The sequence below is a fragment of the Malania oleifera genome, chromosome 8 (genome assembly GCF_029873635.1).
Source record: "Malania oleifera isolate guangnan ecotype guangnan chromosome 8, ASM2987363v1, whole genome shotgun sequence".
In the NCBI taxonomy this organism is placed as follows: Eukaryota; Viridiplantae; Streptophyta; class Magnoliopsida; order Santalales; family Ximeniaceae; genus Malania; species Malania oleifera.
In genome coordinates, this window is record NC_080424.1 from 30,454,734 (window position 1) to 30,474,701 (window position 19,968).

Sequence of the window (19,968 nt, forward strand, 5' to 3'; positions counted from 1 at the left end):
AAATTAATTTTTTATATAAGTTATAAAAAATTATTAGCTCATACCAATAACTTATTAGCGTATCATATTCATATTCATATTCTTATACATAGTAAGAAGTTCCTCCAAGCATTCACTCGTGCATTCAACTATATTTTGTCTCAAAAAGGATATAATTAGGTCACTCTTGGGGGGAAGATGGGGAGGGGTTGCTAAGGTAGGCAATACTTTCGGGTACCATGTTCAACATGTTCATATTATTATAAAGGTGGAAAAAGAGAAACAGAAGAGTAACAGAAACACAGATATGCATATGATCCAATTTGTCAACAAATGATTATTTGATTACATTTCCTGAATTATTTCGTGATTGAAAGTACTATCAGTGGTTACTAACACTCAAAACTCTTTAAAGAAACATAAGGACTTAAACAGGGTTTGTTTGATGCTTTGGTTATGGGACCAAAAGGTAAGAGAGGATATAAGAAAGAAAGAGGCCTGTCATTCACCATGGTGCTGTAGTATGACATCTCAAATAGAAATGAAACATAATAATATGCTTAAGCATAAGTATATGTGCATAAAGAAAAAAGTCTGAATAAATGGGTACACAGCTGTTTACATATTTTTTCTCATAACTTTTACATAGCACTGCCATAATTAGCCAACTCATATTCTGTTCTTCAGTGACTCAGAAATCCTAGTGCTCAGTGATGTTCTAGCTGAAATCTTCTTCAAGCTTAAAAAATACAGGGTATATCATATATGTTTTAAATGGAAAATATGGGGAAAAAAGAGTACGGCTTCAACAGCAAACTACATTCAAGGTGGATAACCTCCTACGAGTCTACGACAACAAAAGTTCATCAAAACTAAGAAGCATGCACCATCAAAACTAAGAAGCATGCACCACAAATACAAATAATTGGACAACTGAGAGAGCCATCCTGGCAAACAATTCTCAAGAAAGATTTCCAAAGACAGATCCATTCTGTCTCGGTGGTCAGCCTAATTTCCTGATTTGCAGAATAAGGGTGAAACACACAAGATTGAAGGTTTTATGTTTAGTTCACATAAACAGACAGACTCTCCAAATGTCGAGGTAAGGTTGCAAACATCATTCCCAAAGCCCTGCAGAGCAGGCTACAAAAGAGTCCCTTTAAAATTGCATCTTAATTACAAACATGTCCCCTTAATTTGAGATACCTCACCTTTAATTGCTGCTGCTTATGTGTCCATCAGTCAACTGTTAAGAAAAGCTGACGCAGGGGTAAAACATATCAAAAAATAATTTGCCATATCTACATACAATAAAATTGACAATATTACCCTCTGATGGAAAATTTCGTTGCACTTAGTCAGTTAGTCCCTACCCTCCTAACCTCCTGGCTTACACATCCATGAACACCTCCTCCTAAACCACTGCCACCCAACAACCCCAGCCATAGACACCGCCACCACATCCCCACTGCCGATGAAAGTGTGAACGTGATGTAGGACATGAAGCAAGGCCTTGGGAAGATCCTTGTTGGAGAATATTTAAGAAGAATTGGAATGATTGTTGGGTTTAGTTAGTAGTTTATTATGTGCTCAGTATTAATTAGTTTATGATCATGTGTATTTGGTGGTGGTTGTAATATTTGAGTGATTTAGGGGTTTATTTGTAGCTCCATGTAATGTGAGGGTTATATTTGCAATTTCATGTCTTAGAGGCTTTATTACAAAGTGTGTGAAAACCATTTGGCAGACAGTTATTGTTGAATTTGAATTTGAGAAGTGAATGTGAGTTCTCCCTTGTATCTCCTCTCTCCTCCCTTCCCCTCTCTCGTCAATTTCTTCTTATTTCTCCCCTGGCTGCTGACCATTGATGCTGGCCATGCATCATTCGGTATCAAAGCCCAACCATGATCTCCATTCCTCCATTTCAACCCATCCTTTCTCCCCTCACTCTTCCCCTTAATTCTCTTTCCCTTCTCTTCTTCCCCCGATCTTCATCTTTGCTCTTCTCCTTCTCTTCTTCTATGTTCCATCTCTAATTCTTTTTCTTCCCCTGTTCTGTTTCTGAATCTTCTGTTCTGTCTCTGCTCTCTCTCTCTCTCTCTCTTATTCTTCTCTTCTTCATTCTACACTATCTCATTATTCTCTCTCTCTCTCTTTGATTTCAGAATTCTACTGCTTTTTTAACATCAAATTGTTCTACGAATTCAGAAGTTGTAGGGAGATTCTTAAAAAATAAATAAAAGGAAAAGCAGTTCTGAAATTTTCGTAAAATTCCAGTCGTGTCCTCATTCTTTGAACACCCTTACCTTCAGAGATTTTCATGAAACCACCCACACCAACATATAAAATGGACACCACCAAAAGAGCTACCAGAAAACTCTCATCGCTGCCCACACGTGATCCCACGCACCGACATAAGGTTGCCTAGATGTCAAACCTTCAAAATGCCCAACATCCTGTACTTTTCCCACCACACCACCATCACCACTGTAATCCCCATCACAAGATCTACACTCGACTGACATTTCATCACTGGAGTCCTCCCGCCAGCAACCAATGCGCCCCATGCACTGGCGACCTGCGAGTAGGACTCTGCCTGAGTCTTCTCCTGATTCCAGTTTCGAGAGAATTAGCTCTAGCCACAATATTTTGGGTTTCTTCCATGATATTTTCATGCGAGACTTTTGAGCATAGAGTGATTCTAAAGGGGTTTAATTGGAATCTTATTAGTGAGGACCATAGCGATAAGGCTACAAGTCTGGATGGTTTCACCATGGCCTTTTTTCAAGAGTTGGGAGGTAATTAAAGATGACATTATGGAGTTTTTTCAAGAGTTTCGCCACAACGGGTAGGCAAGCCGAGAGATTGGTTTAAGGCTTCATACAAGTTGAGATAGGAGATTGATTTCATGATCAAGGTCTTGATGTGATCCAAGGGCTTAAGGTTGGTAGGGAGGAGATTGTTGTTTCTTACGTCCAATTTGCAGATGATACCCTTTTGTTTCTCGAGGACAATATTGTGAAATTCCAAAAGGTTTTAATGTCGTTAAAAATTTTTGAGAAAATTTCGAAATTAAAGATCAATATGTCTAAGAGTGGGGTTGCGGGTATCAATTTGGGTGAGCATGATTTAGAGACTTTTTCTAATTTAGCACATTGTAATATTTTGGATTGGCCTTTAACTTACTTGGGGCTTCCACTAGTGGCAATCCTAACTCCTTTACTTTTTGGGAATCAGTGGTGGAGAGAGTGGGTAGTAGATTGGAAGGTTGGAAGAGGACTTACTTATCTTTAGCAGATGACTCTTATTAGTGCTAGTCTTTCAAACATTCCCATATATTTTTTCTGTGCTTTTAGAATTCCAACAAGGGTGCCCCTAACCTTGGATAAAATTATGAGAGATTTTTTGTGGTCAGGTGTTAGGGATGAGAAGATAGATCATTTAGTTAGTTAAGATAAGATGAAAAGACCCAAGTCCAAAGGGGGTTTAGGCCTTGGGAACTTGGTGTCTAAAACATCTTTTTAGTAGGTAAATGGCATGGGAGATTCCCTCTGGAGGTTGACTCTTTATGGTATATGGTTATATAAAGCAAGTATGGTATGCATAGGAATGAATGGGGTACTAGAGGTAGTGGCATGGTTTCTAATGCTAGTCCTTGGAAATTATTTCTCAAGTGGCTCAGTTTTTCTTTCCCCTTACCCGTGGTCATATTGGAAACAAGAATCATATTTGTTTTTGGGAAGATGTTTGGGTGAGTGAGGCGCCTTTGGAATATTTTGTTCCCTCAACTTTCTAGATTGTCTCTTGCATAATGCTTGGACCAATCCTTTTTGTTCTTTAGAGAGGGAATATCTTTCTTGGGATTTTCATTTCTTTAGGAATCTCAATGAGAGAGTCTGAGAACATGGCGTGGATGAATATGCTGAATTCTTTTATTCCTCAAAAGGATGCTAATTCGAGGATTTGGATTGGGGATTCTTCTGGTTCATTTTCCACTATGTGTTATGTCGGGCACCCCACTTGGGCCAAACACCAATACTATAACTACTACTATTGAATATATAAGAAACTAAAGCAATGCATAAACTAATAATACAAGAAATTAACGAGGTTCGGTATTAAATTACCTACGTCCTCAGACGCCGACGATCAATCCACTACTTCTTGACAAAGTACAACATTGAGGTGTGTTTTTGAAATGAAGACTTGAGCTCTTTATATAGCTCCAACCTCAAGTCCAAAAAAGACTTACCTCCAATGTAGGACAAATAATACAAAAAATTCAAAACAACTTTTTATACTAATGTGGAACTATTCTACCAATGTGGGACAAAAAACAACAAATTTCCACCTTGATGATAAATTCAACAAATTTTCAGTCACCAACATTTTCTAGAGTTCCACATCATCGGCGCCTTCAAAAAATATTCAGATTTGCAGGATATTGATCAAGTCCAAACAATGTTTGAACTTGATTGTTGTCATAATCTTTGTCAACATATCTGCGGGATTTTCAGTTGTAGTAATCTTCTGAAGAAGTATCTTGCCTCCATCAATAATATCCAGCATAAAATGAAACCAAACGTCGATGTGTTTCGTTCGTGCATGATAGACTTGGTTCTTTGCCAAATGAATAGCACTTTGGCTATCACAGAACACAACAATGTGCTTCTGAACAACTTCCAAATTTTCAAGTAAACTCTGCAACTAAATAGATTCCTTAGCAGCCTCTGAAGCTACCATGTACTTTGCTTCTAGACCTCCAACTCACCGGACCATTAGCAAATGTAAAAACATATCCAGTAGTTGATCGACGTTTATCCAAATCACCTGCAAAATCAGAATCCACATATCCAACAACACGTTGATCAATAGTATTATTTTTCTCAAATACTATACCAACATAAATTGTATTCATAATATATCTCAAAATCCATTTCACAGCTTGTCAATGTCCTTTACCCGGATCATGCATATACCTGCTCACCATACTAACAGCTTGTGAAATATCAAGTCTAGTGCAACTCATTGCATACATCAGACTACTAACAGCACTTGCATAAGGAACCTAAGACATATACTTACGTTCCTCATCTGATTTAGGAGATAAAGCCGCACTAAGTTTGAAATGAGGAGCAAGAGGAGTGCTTGCTGGTTTTGACTGCTCAAACATGCCAAAACTCTGTACTACCTTCTTCAAATATTGTTTCTGTGACAAACTAACTCTTCCTCTCATTCTGTCTCTGCAAATCTCCATGCCAAGTATCTTCTTTGCTTCACCAAGATCTTTCATCTCAAACTCTTGATTTAACTGACTTTTCAACTTGTTGATTTCTTCCCTATTCTTTGAAGCTATCAATATATCATCAACATACAAGAGTAAATATATAAAAGATCCATTTTGTAGTCTGCGAAAATAAACACAATGATCATGTTTATTTCTGATGTACTTCTAACTCATCATAAATTGATGAAATTGTTTGTACCACTGTCTTGGAGACTGTTTTAAACCATACACCGATTTACCCAGTTTACATACCTAATTTTCCTTTCTAGCAACCTGAAATCCATCTGACTGAGTCATATAGATTTCCTCTTCCAAATCACCAAGTAAAAATGCAGTTTTTACATCGAGCTGAACTAGTTCAAGATCAAATTGTGCTACCAAAGCCAACAAAATTTGAATGGAAGAATGTTTAACAACTGGAGAAAATACTTCATTATGATCAATGACTTCCTTCTGTGCGTGGCCTTTAACTACCAATCTAGCTTTGAAGCGAACATTATTTGCATCTGGAAATTCTTCTTTCTTTACATAAACCCATTTGCAACCAATTGCTTTCTTACCCTTGGGGCAGCTGGGCTAGCTCCCAAGTCTGATTCTGATGAAGAGACTGCATTTCTTCATCCATCGCTCTTTTCCACTTGTCTGATTCAGAGTTCCTCATTGCTTCTTTGAAAGTGTAAGGAACATTATCATCCACAACTGAAAGTGCATAGGCCACCATATCAGTATACCGAGCAAGTTTTCGAATTTCTCATCTTGGCCTGTGAGAAACAATTGATTCTTGTTGCTGTGAAGATTCTCGAATTGAAATCTCCTCTTCTTGTAAACTATTCCCCACCGTAACTAGAGAGTTACCTTGTGTAGTCTCATTTCTCACTAGGTTTCCCAAAATTGTCTCAACCTCCACCTGTTGTTGAGTACCACTGGTCTTTTCTTCAACTTATGACTCCTTGCGTATTGTTTTCTTCATCATCGCAAGTTCATCAAAAGTCACATCCCTGCTTAAAATCATTTTTTTCGTCTCTAAACACCAAAGATGGTATCCTTTGACTCCTGCACTTATCCCCAAGAATATTGCTTTCTTGGCTCAACAACTCTGATCTTCTCTTTGTAGAGGAATTAAACGAGACTCTATGTTGTTTTCCAAATAAACAATGATCACAAGGGTTTAATGGTGTACCTTTTGACACATTGATGAGTGCCTTCCTTGCCAATGTGAACGAACCTTTCTCTCCCATGTGTCTGAGTCTCTTGTGCCACAGATTCGGTGATGCCCCGTCTTCAGTTGCAGCGAAGAAAATAGCATGAGGAGTGGCGTGGTATGAAGCTGTTGTGTCTACCACCCATTTAGTATCTTGACTTGCTACATGAAGGCACGTCTCTTCATCAGCTGAGAGAAGTGACACGTCCCCCATATGGGTGACCAGAGATTCACCCCCTTCCTTCTTCGGTTGGCTGCTGCTTTGACCTTGATCTCTTTGAAATTTGCGGGAATTCCTTTTAACATGTCCTACAATCCACAATAAAAACAAACATATTTACCTTGTTGATTTTTGCCATCACGTATCTGAGACCGTCCTCTACTTTTGCCTCTACTCCTACCTCTCGCATTTGCTTAAGGTCTTCCTCTGTTTTCGGTGACAAGGGCATGTGTTTGATCCATGCCTGCTTCCTTTTGTCTGGCTTCTTCACTGAGTAAAGCATCCTTAAGCAATGACAAGGTAAGATTGCCTCCAGGAGCTGAATTCCCTAGGAATACAACCAATGTCTCCCAATTGTCTAGCAAAGAACTAAGCAGTAATAAGGCTTGAACTTCATCATCAAGCTTCAACTCTACGTTGACGAGCTGGTTCAGCAAGTTTTGAAATTCACTAGTGAGCTCAGCTATGGAGGTTCTGCTTTTCAATTTCATGCTTGTTAATCATCTCATAAGGAGGACTTTATTTCTAGTCGTCTTAGCCTGATACATATCCTCCAACTTTTTACAGAGGGTATAAGCTTCAGTCTCCTAGGCAACATGATGGAATGCACTGTGATCTATCCATTGTCTAATAAAACCAACAATTTTCCTATTCATTTTACTCCAATCTTGAACAGAAATTGAGCTGGGTCTCTTACCTTCATTTTCTAATGGATCTACCAGATCCTTGCAATTCAAGAAATCCTCCATCCTCGGTCTCCAAAGAGTATAATTTGATGTCGCGCCTGAATCCTCCATAGAATAGACTTGAGTTTTTGGTTCTCACTTCCTCAAACGATATAATCGGAGCGAAATCACACAAGACCGACTACACGATTGTGTCTGGAACAGCCCAAAACCTTAGAAACAAGCTTGAACTTGTCAAAAACAGACCTGAAATGGGCTGACTCGGCCCAAAAACCCCGTTCTAGAGTGAGTTGACTCAGTCACGAAATATTCCCCGACTCACGGAATATTCCCTAGCCTTTATGACCCCGTTTGCTGAGTTGGTGTTGATGATGTGGCAATGAGACCTAGTGATGATTATACTAAGTTACACAAAGTAAATTCCCAAGGAAGTAGGGGGTTACAATGGACCGCTTAAGTCCCACTTTGCTAGACAGATTTTTTCCTTAGACACGTAACTAGCACAATATATCACACCAAAAGCGATGACGTGGTAGTAGGGCCCGTGATGACATGTCAGTGGGACCCGCGATGGCATGGCAGTGGGCCTCTGTGGTACGTGGCCAATGATGTGGCTGGGGTGATGTGGCACCTTCTTCAACCTTCAGCCAAAATAGAATTGCAGGAATACGTTCAAACTGAAAAACTAAGAACCTGAATCTTGCGACGGCTAGTGTGACTTCGTTCAGAGTCCGATTTTTACGCCGTTTTCATTGTTGCGACCGTCTCGTTGCGAACTACACGATGATACGATCAAATCGAGGTTTTGGAAAAACTTTTCGGACACTTTCCAACACGGCTCTGATACCACTTGTTGGGAAACTTGAACAAAACAAAGATAAAACACACACAAAAACAACACCAAGATATGCGTGGTTCGGCCAAATTCTGCCTACGTCCACAGGAGAGATAGCTAGTATTTTCCGAAAAATACAGAGAAGGAGGAGGAGGAGGAGATAAAATACTCACTCAAAACTCTCTTAACTCTCACAGCTCTCTCCGACTTCCCACTCTCTTCTCTCAACTCTATTTTTCTGATGTACATTACATTCACAACACACACACCTATTTATACACCAAGGAGTATTAACTACTCAAGAAAACTCCCACAATCACAATTGAAGATTTCCACAATGACATTTCAATTTATCTCCTGATTTTGTGGAGAACCACCCGCAGCTAAGTAACTGAAGAGAAACCGCAACTCTTGAATAATGTTCACCTTAATTCCTGCATTAATCTGGGTATGGATCTATCAAACAAGTGTAAAAAAGATATAAATTCATTAAAGTTGCAAAATCCAATGTTGTGCGACTGATCAAAAACAAGTTTATTACTTCAACACTATCTTGGATACCATCCCCCTCCCCTAGGCGACATTTCATGAAGCTATACATAACCCTAATAGGTTTGTTTTGATTAAATGAACAATGTCAATAATCTTGTGCACATGGCTGTGATGCAGTCATGCAGACTGCAAATGACAGTAGGACAACTTTTCATAATACATGTACATGCACGCATGCAACTATCCCACCTCTTCCTCCCTTCTTTTTCTAAATGTTTACTATAAATTGTATTTTTGAAATATTATAAGCAAACAGCTATCTCGTGACATTCACTGTGTCTACAGTGCCAACGTGATGTTCACATGGACAACACCGAAAAGAAGGTTTTAAACTCCTATGAAATCTACCCATGTGTGAAGTGTTCCAATTGTTGGAGAAGCAAAGAACCTAACAAGGATCTCTTTAGAAATGTTGGAACTACTTACAAACTATAACAAATCACAAAGAATACACAAAGCAAAATGTTTAATCTTCTCTGTTCGCTAAATATATTTACTGTGTGCCCTAATCCTTACTTTCAAAATTTTCCAAGTTTGATACTCTATTTCTATCAAATTCTATTATGTATACACATTCCAGCATAACATAAACAAAACTCAGATGCCTCTACACTTAGTAAATTTGGATGGAAAACCAAATGCCCCACAATTTCCTTTTTCCATTTGAAATTCATGGCCACTAAATTAGTGTAGCATAAGAAAATTCAACACCAAAGTCTATACTGAAGACAGAATTAAGCATGTGTAGGGCCAAAAGACCAATACTGACCAACAAGATATAACCATAGTCTGCCACAAAGAGAGAGAGAAAGGTGGGGGAGGGTGATAAAGTTACCACAATATCTTTAACAAACAGAAAACAGAATAGTATAAATTAGGGAAAATGTGGAAAGAAAAATGCTTCCAACACAACAAGTAAACAAATTCACCTAAAAGTTTCTATTAGGACAACCAAAACCAATGGTGGGTCCATTGGTTCCACAACCCTTCACCGTTTGATACACGTGTGAAGGAATCAATATGAAGAACATAATTAGACTGAAAAATAAGGACTGAGAGTAGTATCATGTCCCTTTCATAGATGGAACACAAAGGAATGCCCTAAAACACAATGGTCGTTTGATGCAATGAGCTTCAAGGCCTGAAACAGAAATGCTTAGCTTTCTAGGAAGTTTGACAATCTTGTAGTTCATTATTCTTAGGACTTATCCTATTTTTGCAGCACTTGTATAGTAGGATTTCATAAACTAATAATCTAGTAGATTATCTAGGGTCTTTAAGATTTAAAGAGTCTACATTTATGTGTTCCTTTTATTCTTTCAGATTTGATATTATGTTTCATTAGTTAGATTCTGATGTTAATTCCTATAGATTGTTTACTCATTTAGTGTTAAGAGGAAGCCTAAAGGTTTGATGGGTGACAATAAGGGGCAGATTAAAATATGAGCATTTGGCCCTAACTGAGTTTTTTCTACATTTTTACTCTTCTAATTTCACATTCTTTTCTCTTATTACTGCATCCTTCCCTTGATCCAATCCGTCCAGCAACATCACTCCATTTGTTAGCAATGATGTGGTGGCAATGGCGTGGAAGTTGGGGCCACATGGTAGTGGTAGACTAGTGACACTATGCCAGTGGAGGTGGTGTTGCTGGTGGAGCGCTGGGGACAGGAGTAAAGCAATTACAATAGTGCAATGATGGGTGCACAGTGGTTGTAGGCTTGTCCTGGCAATGTTGGTGGATGGAGTGTTACATTTGTGTGTGGCTCTTATACTTAGTGAGATTCACAAAGAAAGGAAGAAAAACATGAGTTTTTGAAGTGTCCCTAAGTGGCAACAGAAGACTCGTCAACGAGTGTCCTGTACTCGTCGACAAGGAGATCCAAAGAGTAAGAAAAATTCAGAGATCCTGAGATACCATAGCAGAAAATGGGCTCGTCGACGGATGCCCTGTTCTCATCAACGAGTGTTCTTCTTGATCTCATCAACGAATCCCCTGTTCTCGTTAACGAGAAGTTCTGGCCTACGAGCAGTTTTTTGAATTTTGAATTTGAACATTAGGATGGTTGGGTAATCGGAGGGAAACCTCCGAAACACTGCTATATATGTCATTCTGGGCATGTATTGAGTGTGTGTGATCATTTTGAGAAGTGTATTGTGTACTTTGAGATTTTCATAGTAAAATTCGTGTGTCATTGCTTCGGTGGATGTAAGCTTTGCAGAACCACATAAATCTTGTTGTTGTTCTTGCTATTTATCATTTTCTGGTTGTGTTTCACTTGTTGTATTTATTCCGTTGTGCTTCATATTTATTCCATCAATATCACAACAAATTGGTATCAGAGCGATTGTTGTTATGGCATCGGGATCGTCTTCTGCAAGATTTGACATCATCAAATTTGATGGAACCGGGAACTTTGATTTATGGCAGAGGAGAGTGAAAGATATTCTTGTACAACAAGGAATGGGAAAGGCTTTACTTGGTGTTCAACCGGATGGAATGGATGAGGCAACATGGCGAGAATTGCAACCAAAGGCCGCTTCTACAATACACTTGTGTTTGGCCAACGAAGTTCTCTATCGGGTGATGGAGAAGGATATTCCAGTGGCTATATGGCGAAAGTTAGAGAGCCGGTACATGTCCAAATCTCTTAATAATAAACTTTTTCTTAAGCAACGTTTGTATTGACTTAAGATGGTTGAAGGATCAAACTTAGATCAACACATTAATGCTTTCAATTAAATTATTAGTGATTTGATGAGAGTTGATGTTAAGTTTAATGAGGATGACAAAGCTTTGATGTTGTTAAACTCTTTGCCCTCGACTCATACCTATGAAAATCTTGTGACCACTCTTACGTGGGGAAAAGTAACTCTTAATTTTAAAGAGGTAACAAATGTTTTGTTAAATTTTCATCAAAGATTGAAAATATGTGATGAAGGAGAAGGACTTGTGGTAAAGGGTAATAACGAGCGAGGAAAAGGAAAATCTAAATATGGATCAAGTCAGAAATCCCAAAATCAATCCAAGAAGAAGAAAGAAATCCGGTGTTATAAATGCGGTAAAAAGGAGCATGTGAAACCGAAGTGTCCGGATTGGAAGAAGAGAAAATCTGAAAAACATAAGGGTACTTCAAAATCTGTGAATGTTGTTCAAGAAGGAGGTTCAGCGTGTAGTGAGGGTGATGTTTAATCAGTTTTAGCAGGATCAGATAATCTAACAAACTCTTGGATACTTGACTCGGCATGTTCTTATCACATGACTCCGAACAAGGGGTGGTTCAGCACTTACAGGTTAGTGAATTCTGGATCAATTCTTATGGATACTGATGCTTCTTGCAAAATCATTCGCATAAGAAATGTAAAGATAAAAATGTTTGATAGTGTTGTAAAAACGTTGTGTAGTGTAAGACATACACCAGAGTTGAGGAAGAGTTTGATATCACTTAGAACTTTGGATTGTAATGTAGTAACCTGACCCAAAAATAAATAAATAAATAAATAAAGAGATATTTTGGAGGAGATATTTTGGAGAAAATATTTTGAAAGGAGATATTTTGAGATATTTATATATAAATATCTTGGAGGAGATATTTATTTTGATTACTTAAAGGCTAAGTTAGGTTTTATTTTATAAACTCTCATTCTCTCTCTCTCTCTCTCTCTCTCTCTCCCCCTCACACTCGAACCAACCCTCTCTCTCTCTAGGATTTCGAACCGTCCGTTGCCAGAATCCACAATTCGTCATTACCACGTGGATCAAGAGGAGAATCTCTATGTTTATTGTGGAACGGATCTTCGTTTGTGGAATTTCGGGATTTTCCCTAAAATCGAAGTAAGGATCTGAATTCGATTTCGGTTCGGTAGATCGATATTATAGGAAATTATATTGAAGTATTGTTCTTCAATTTTTAGGTTTTGGGGACCCCGAGTCGTCGTTTTGGATCAATTCGTTCGTATTTCAGTTTCAGGTTTAAGGTAAGGGGATTTGTTTACATCAGCTTATTTTGAAACGTAAACCGGTTAAATTATAGTCTACCGAGTAAAAGTGTCAGTTTAATTATTTTTACGATTTTGGTAAATTTAGAGATTTTGCATATGATCTCCAAACGTTTTAAAAACTTACCTAGTTGCTTTAAACTACTAGTAGGAGATGCTTGAACCCTCATTTTTCATTTAAATGACTTTTTGAATCGATTGCTCCTTAAAGCAACTTTTGACGAAATGAACGTGATATATATTGTTAAATGGACTTATAATGCATTGGTATATACAGTTATGGACTATAGGAACTAAGGTTCCATTATACTATCTGAAATTGTGGAAAACAGGTGTCGATTAAATACCGAGCTTTATATGTGAAAAGGGGTCAACCGAGAGCATGTGTGCCGATTGATACCTCAGTTTGAAAGAAAGAAAGAATGTTCGTTTGGTTCATCAATGAGATTGTGAAAATACTGGAAATGCACAAGTTATTATGTTTTCATTGTAAATTGTATATATGATAAATGGGACCACAGCTTATTACTAAAGGAGTTGAAAGATACTTCAAATAAAAGGGGTTGAAAGATACTCCAGTTTCTAAAGGCACGGTTCCGTTGCTAGTAAAGTACAATGCAATCACACATGTGAATCAGTATGGGTACAGAGATAGTCAGCTTGCAGGAGTATTGGGAGCACTGGTGAAATAATGGACCAAGTGGGGCAGTCGGACTATATAATAGATGCTTGACAGTGCCTGCACGAACAGGGCATGGCAGAGTTATCAGTGCACAACCCATGCCACGGGGTAAATAGGCATATTATGACATTTCAAAGCTAGTCGTTGTTCTAAATATTCATATACATGATTTAAAAACTAAAATGGGCAAGGTCACAGGGTTGAGTACCGTGTGGAGGGATCGTACAGTGTATGGGCCTGTACCCTACCCTAACCTCGAGAACTCTCGCTTGTAACGATGCTGAATTATATTTGTATATCTCCTATGGTGCAGTAATATGAATGTGGAATTGTACAACTGTTTTAACTGGAATAAACTCATGTAATCACATGCTGTTGTAATATCTTCCACCTTACTGAGAAGTGTCTCACCCCAATCTTACAAACTTTGTTTCAAGTCCTTCAGGGCATCGATCCTAGTCTTCTAGTGAGACTTTGGAGTTTAGAATCTAATTGATAGGAGTAAATTTTTGTACTAGTACTGGGTTGTTAGCCTAGTTAGTTTCTTTTGGGGATGTAATACAGTTTATGTTTTAAGTATGGATCCTATGTATTAAAGATACAGTTAGAACTCTAGTATATGTCTAATAGGATCCCTATGGATGTTTATGTTTTTCCGCAACATTTGAATTACAGTTATGTATGAGATACACCCATATGTCCCTGTTTAGGGCGGGTTGTTTATGTATGTTTATCAGGTACAGGTATTTTGTATGTGTGGTAGCAATCTGGGTCCGTATAAAGGGTCAGGTCATTACAGTTGGTATCAGAGCCTTAACCAGTCGGAAGTGTGATTTGATTCATACTACCTGGTTAGGGATATGTGCAGAACTTAGGATTTGCTAGTTTCTGTAGTCTAGAATATACCAGAGAAAAGAAGATGGATAAGACCTTGAGTTTTCTTATTATACTTGAAGACATGAATACATTGACAGACTTCTGTGATTTTTTGGATCTTTCGAAGGGTTCAGAAAACTACGGCAATCTATTGACGGTTTTGTTTCCGAGTAGAGGGGCGGAATTTGAGTTAGAGTGGGAAGGTAGAATTGGAAACACGAGTCTATTAGTATTGTGATAGTAACCGATATGTAGAGTATTAAAGTACTAAGATGAGTTTCTCAATTGCTTTTCAGGATGGAATCTAGGGAAAATACTGCCAATGTTGGAGGCATTAGCAGTGAGGGAGCTGGCCCTAAGGCTGGCAATGGCTCCACGAATGTTCTGCGGGACTTCGCTCAACAACTAATGGCTGAGGTGGTTCGGACGAATAGGGGGCACGATTGTCTTGCGGCTAAGCTGGGTTGTTCTATTGATCAGTTCACCCGGCTGAAGCCTCCTGTTTTCATGGGAAGTGCAGACTCAGTTCAAGCTGAAAATTGGATCGATGAGATTGAGAAGATACTGAACGTCTTGAACTGCACTAAAAAGTAGAAAGTGGTCTTTGCAACTTGTAAGTTGTCAAGCGAAGCAGAAAGATGGTGGAAGTCTGTGAGAATGCTTGAGGAGCATCGACCCATTCCAGTGGCGATATCGTGGGCCCGTTTTAGAGAGTTGTTCTTTGGACAGTACTTCCCAGCCATAGTTAGGAATGCAAAGATGGAGGCGTTCATGAGTTTGGCACAGGAGCTGCTAGACAAGGGGTACATTCAACCGAGTGTTTCTCCTTGGGGAGCACTTGTGCTATTTGTGAAGAAAAAGGACGGGTAGATGAAGATATGCATCGACTACAAGGAACTTAATAAGGTAACGATAAAGAACAAATACCCATTACTTAGGATCGATGATCTGTTAGACCAGCTACAGGGCACGCAGATCTTCTCCAAAATCGATCTACGATCTGGGTATCACTAGCTGAAGGTGAAGGCGGAGGATGTTCCAAAGACAGCCTTCCGAACTCAGTACGGCTATTACAAATTTATGGTTATGCCTTTCGGTTTGACTAATGCACCTGCAGCATTTATGGATCTGATGAACAAGGTCTTTCACGAATACTTAGACCAATTCGTAGTGGTATTTATTGATGACATCCTAGTGTATTCTAGGAGCGTTGCAAAGCATGAAGTTCATTTGAGGCTGGTACTGCATATACTTAGGGAGAAGAAGTTATTTACTAAATTGAAGAAATGCGAGTTCTGACTGGAACAGATTGCATTTCTAGGGCATGTAGTGTCCAAAAAGGAGTCTCAGTAGATCCGAATAAGATAGAGGCAGTAGTGAACTGGGCGAGACCGAGGAATGTTTAGGAGGTCAGAAGCTTTGTAGATCTTGCAGGTTACTACTGTTGGTTTGTAGTCTTTTGACGCGACTCACGAGGAAGAACGTGAGGTATTATTGGACTAACGAGTGCAAGCTTAGTTTCTAGGAGCTGAAACGGCGACTGGTTACTGCTCCAATTCTTACCATTCCGTCTGGGGATGGTGGATTTGTTATCTACAGTGACGCCTCTAAGAAAAGTCTCGGTTGTGTTCTAATGCAATAGGGAAGGGTGGTTGCTTATGCTTCTCGCCAACTTAAAGAGTATGAGAAGAACTACCCAACACATGATATGGAACTAGCTGCAGTAGTGTTTGCATTGAAATCTGGAGGCATTACTTGTATGGTGAAAGGTGGAGATTTTTACCGATCATAAAAGTCTGAAGTACATTTTCACCCAAAAGGAGCTGAACATGAGGCAGCATAGATGGTTAGAATTGATAAAGGACAACGATTGTATCATTAGCTATCACCCGGGTAAAGCAAACGTGGTAGCTGATGCTCTGAGTCGGAAGTCTGTGGATGCGTCGGTCTCTGCAGTGGAAGTTCGGCACTAGATTTGTATGGACCTGAAAAGGTTGGGCTTGGAAGTAGTGGAAGGAAATCATCGGGTTGTTCTTGCTAACTTGGTGGTACAGCCGACCTTATAGGAGAGGATCCGTGCAGCGCAGAAGCAGGATTCTGAGCTTGTTGAGGTTATGGAAGGGGTCCATAATGGTTTAAAGCCAGATTTCAGTATCTTAGGTGATGGGATGTTGAGATTCTATAACAAGGTATGTGTACCAAATGACGTTGAGATTAAACAGGTCATTCTGGAGGAGGCACACCGTTTGCTTTATACCGTACATCTTGGAAGTACGAAAATGTACCGAAACCTGAGGAAATCTTTCTGGTGATCCAACATGAAAAGAGAGATCGCCCGTTTTGTAGAACAGTGTCTTAACATGTCAGCAGGTCAAAGCAGAGCATCAAAGATCCGCAGGACCATTTCAGCCACTTGACATCCCCAAGTGGAAATGGGAACACATTTCGATGGATTTCGTAACTGGGTTACCTGCGGTGGTGCATGGTCAAAATGTTATATGGGTTGTAGTGGACCGACTAACAAAGACTACACACTTCATTCCAATCAGAGTCAGCTATTCTCTGAATAGGTTGGCTGAGCTTTATGTGTAGGAGGTAGTACAACTCCTTGATGTCCCTATTTCTATTGTTTCAGACCAAGATCCACGTTTTACGTCTCGTTTCTGGAAGAGTCTACAGGATGCCTTGTGATCGTAGCTCACATTCAGTATATCTTTTCACTTGCAGACGGATGGACAGTCTGAGAGGACTATTCAGACGCTAGAGGACATGTTGCCGGCTTGTGTATTGGATTTCGGTAATAGTTGGATACGGTATCTACCGCTTGTCGAGTTCGCGTATAACAACTATTACTAGGCCAGCATAGAGATGGCACTTTATGAGGCATTGTATGGTCGTCGGTGTTGATCTCCGTTGTACTGGGATCAGGTAGGCGAGCGACAGATACTGGGTCCGGAACTAATTCAGCAGGCCTCTACAAAGGTCGAATTGATCAGGGAAAGAATCAGGACAGCTCAAAGTCTGCAAAAGAGTTGTGCTGATACTCGTCGACGAGAGCTGGAGTTCAAGGTAGGTGATATGGCGTTTCTGAAGATCGCTCCAATGAAAGGGGTGATGAGGTTTGGGAAGAAGGGGAAATTAAGTCCCCGGTATATCGGGCCTTTTGAAATCCTGGAAAGGATAGGTTCAGTTGCTTATCGAGTGGCTTTACCTCCAGCACTATCTAGATTCCATGACGTGTTTCACGTCTCGGTTCTGAGCAAGTACGTGTCGGATCCTTCGCACGTGCTGAGTTATGAACCTCTAGAGATCAATGATACTTTATCATATGAGGAGGTACCAGTACTGATATTAGATTGGAAAGTTCAGCAGTTACAGACTAGGGAAATACCGCTAGTGAATGTATTTTGGCGTAACCATGCAGTGGAGGAAGCTTCAAGTAAGTTAGGGTCAGAGATACGCCAGAAGTACCCGCAGTTATTTTCTGATGGTACGTAGTTATGTATAGTAGTATAGGTGGTATGGTCTTCGGGAGAGTTTTGTTTGTGTGTGTGTGTGTGTGTAATCTTCTGAAGCATTGCATTGTAACCACGGTATTCCTCCGCCATAAGCGGGGGTAGATAATAAATTCAAATCGGAGCTGCTTTGTGGGTGGCTGTCCACTCTTTTGTAGGTCTCCAACGTAAGGTAAAGTATGCTTGGTATCGGTTGGAGAATTTCGCGGACGAAATTCTTATAAGGAGAGGAGAGATTGTAGTAACCCGACCCAAAAAATAAATAAATAAATAAAGAGATATATTGGGCAAGATATTTTGAAAGGAAATATTTTGAGATATTTATATATAAATATCTTGGATGAGATATTTATTTTGATTACTTAAAGGCTAAGTTAGGCTTTATTTTATAAACTCTCATTCTCTCTCTCTCTCTCTCTCTAGAACTTGAACCAACCCTCTCTCTCTCTAGGATTTCAAGACGTCTGTTGCCGAAATCTACAATCCATCGTTACCACGTGGATCAAGAGGAGAATCTCTACGTTTATTGTGGAACGGATCTTCGTTTGTGGAATTTCGGGATTTTCCCTAAAATCGAGGTAAGGGTCTGAATTTGGTTTCGTTTCGGTAGATCGGTAGTATAGGAAATTATATTGAAGTATTGTTCTTCGGTTTTTAGGTTTTGGGGACCCCGAGTCGTCGTTTTGGATCAATTCGTTCGTATTTCGGTTTCAAGTTTAAGGTAAGGGGATTTATTTACATCAGATTATTTTGAAAAGTAAACCGGTAAAATTGTAGTCTATAATATTATGTATATTATGACTGTTCGTTTGCAAAATTCGACTGGCTAAAAGTGTCGGTTTAATTATTTTTATGATTTTGGTAAATTTAGGGATTTTGCATATGATCTCCAAACGTTTTAAAAACTTACCTAGTTGCTTTAAACTACTAGTAGGAGATGCTTGAACCCTCATTTTTCATTTAAATGACTTTTTGAATCGATTGCTCCTTAAAGCAATTTTGACGAAACAAACGTGATATATGTTGTTAAATGGACGTATAATGCATTGGTATATACAGTTATGAACTATAGGAACTACGGTTCCATTATACTATCTGAAACTGTGGAAAATAGGTGTCGGTTAAATACCGAGCTTTATATGTGAAAAAGGGTAAACCGAGAGTACGTGTGCCGGTTGATACCTTAGTTTGAAAGAAAGAAAGAATGCTTGTTTAGTTCATTAATGAGATTGTGAAAATACTGGAAATGCACAAGTTATTATGTTTTCATTGTAAATTGTATATATGATAAATGGGACCACAACTTGTTACTAAAGGAGTTGAAAGATACTTCAGATTAAAGGAGTTGAAAGATACTCCAGTTTCTAAAGGTGCAGTTCCATTGCTAGTAAAGTAAAGTGCAACCACATATGTGAATCAGTGTGGGTACAGAGATAGTCGGCTTGCAAGAGTATTGGGAGCACTGGTGAAATAATGGACCAGGTGGGGCAGTCGGACTATATAATAAATGCTTGACAGTGCCTACACGAACAGGGCATGTCAGAGTTATTAGTGCACAACCCGTACCACGGGGTAAATAGGCATATTATGACATTTCAAAACTAGTCGTTTTTCTAAATATTCATATACATGATTTAAAAACTAAAATGGGCAAGGTCACAGGGTTGAGTACCGTGTGGAGGGATCGTATGGTGTATGGGCATGTACTCTACCCTAACCTCGGGAACTCTCGCTTGTAACGATGCTGAATTATATTTGTATATCTCCTATGGTGCAGCAATGTGAATGTGGAATTGTGCAACTGTTCTAACTGGAATAAACTCATGTAATCACGTGCTGTTGTAATATCTTCCACCTTACTGAGAAGTGTCTCACCCCAATCTTACAACCTTTGTTTCAGGTCCTTCAGGGGATCGATCCTAGTCTTCTAGTGAGATTTTGGAGCTTAGAATCTGATTGATAGGAGTAAGTTTTTGTACTAGTACTGGGTTGTTAACCTAGTTTGTTTCTTTTGGGGATGTAATATAGCTTATGTTTTAAGTATGGATCCTATGTATTAAAGATACAGCTAGAACTCTAGTATATGTATAATAGAATCCCTATGGATGTTTATGTTTTTCCGCAACATTTGAATTA

At 39.1% G+C, this 19,968-nt stretch overlaps 1 protein-coding gene across 6 annotated transcripts in view; it reads right to left on the reverse strand.

Annotated features, from left to right (window-relative positions):
• Positions 1–19,968, reverse strand: part of LOC131162298 (uncharacterized) — a 73,904-nt gene that overhangs the window by 20,436 nt on the left and 33,500 nt on the right. The window lies entirely within an intron of this gene.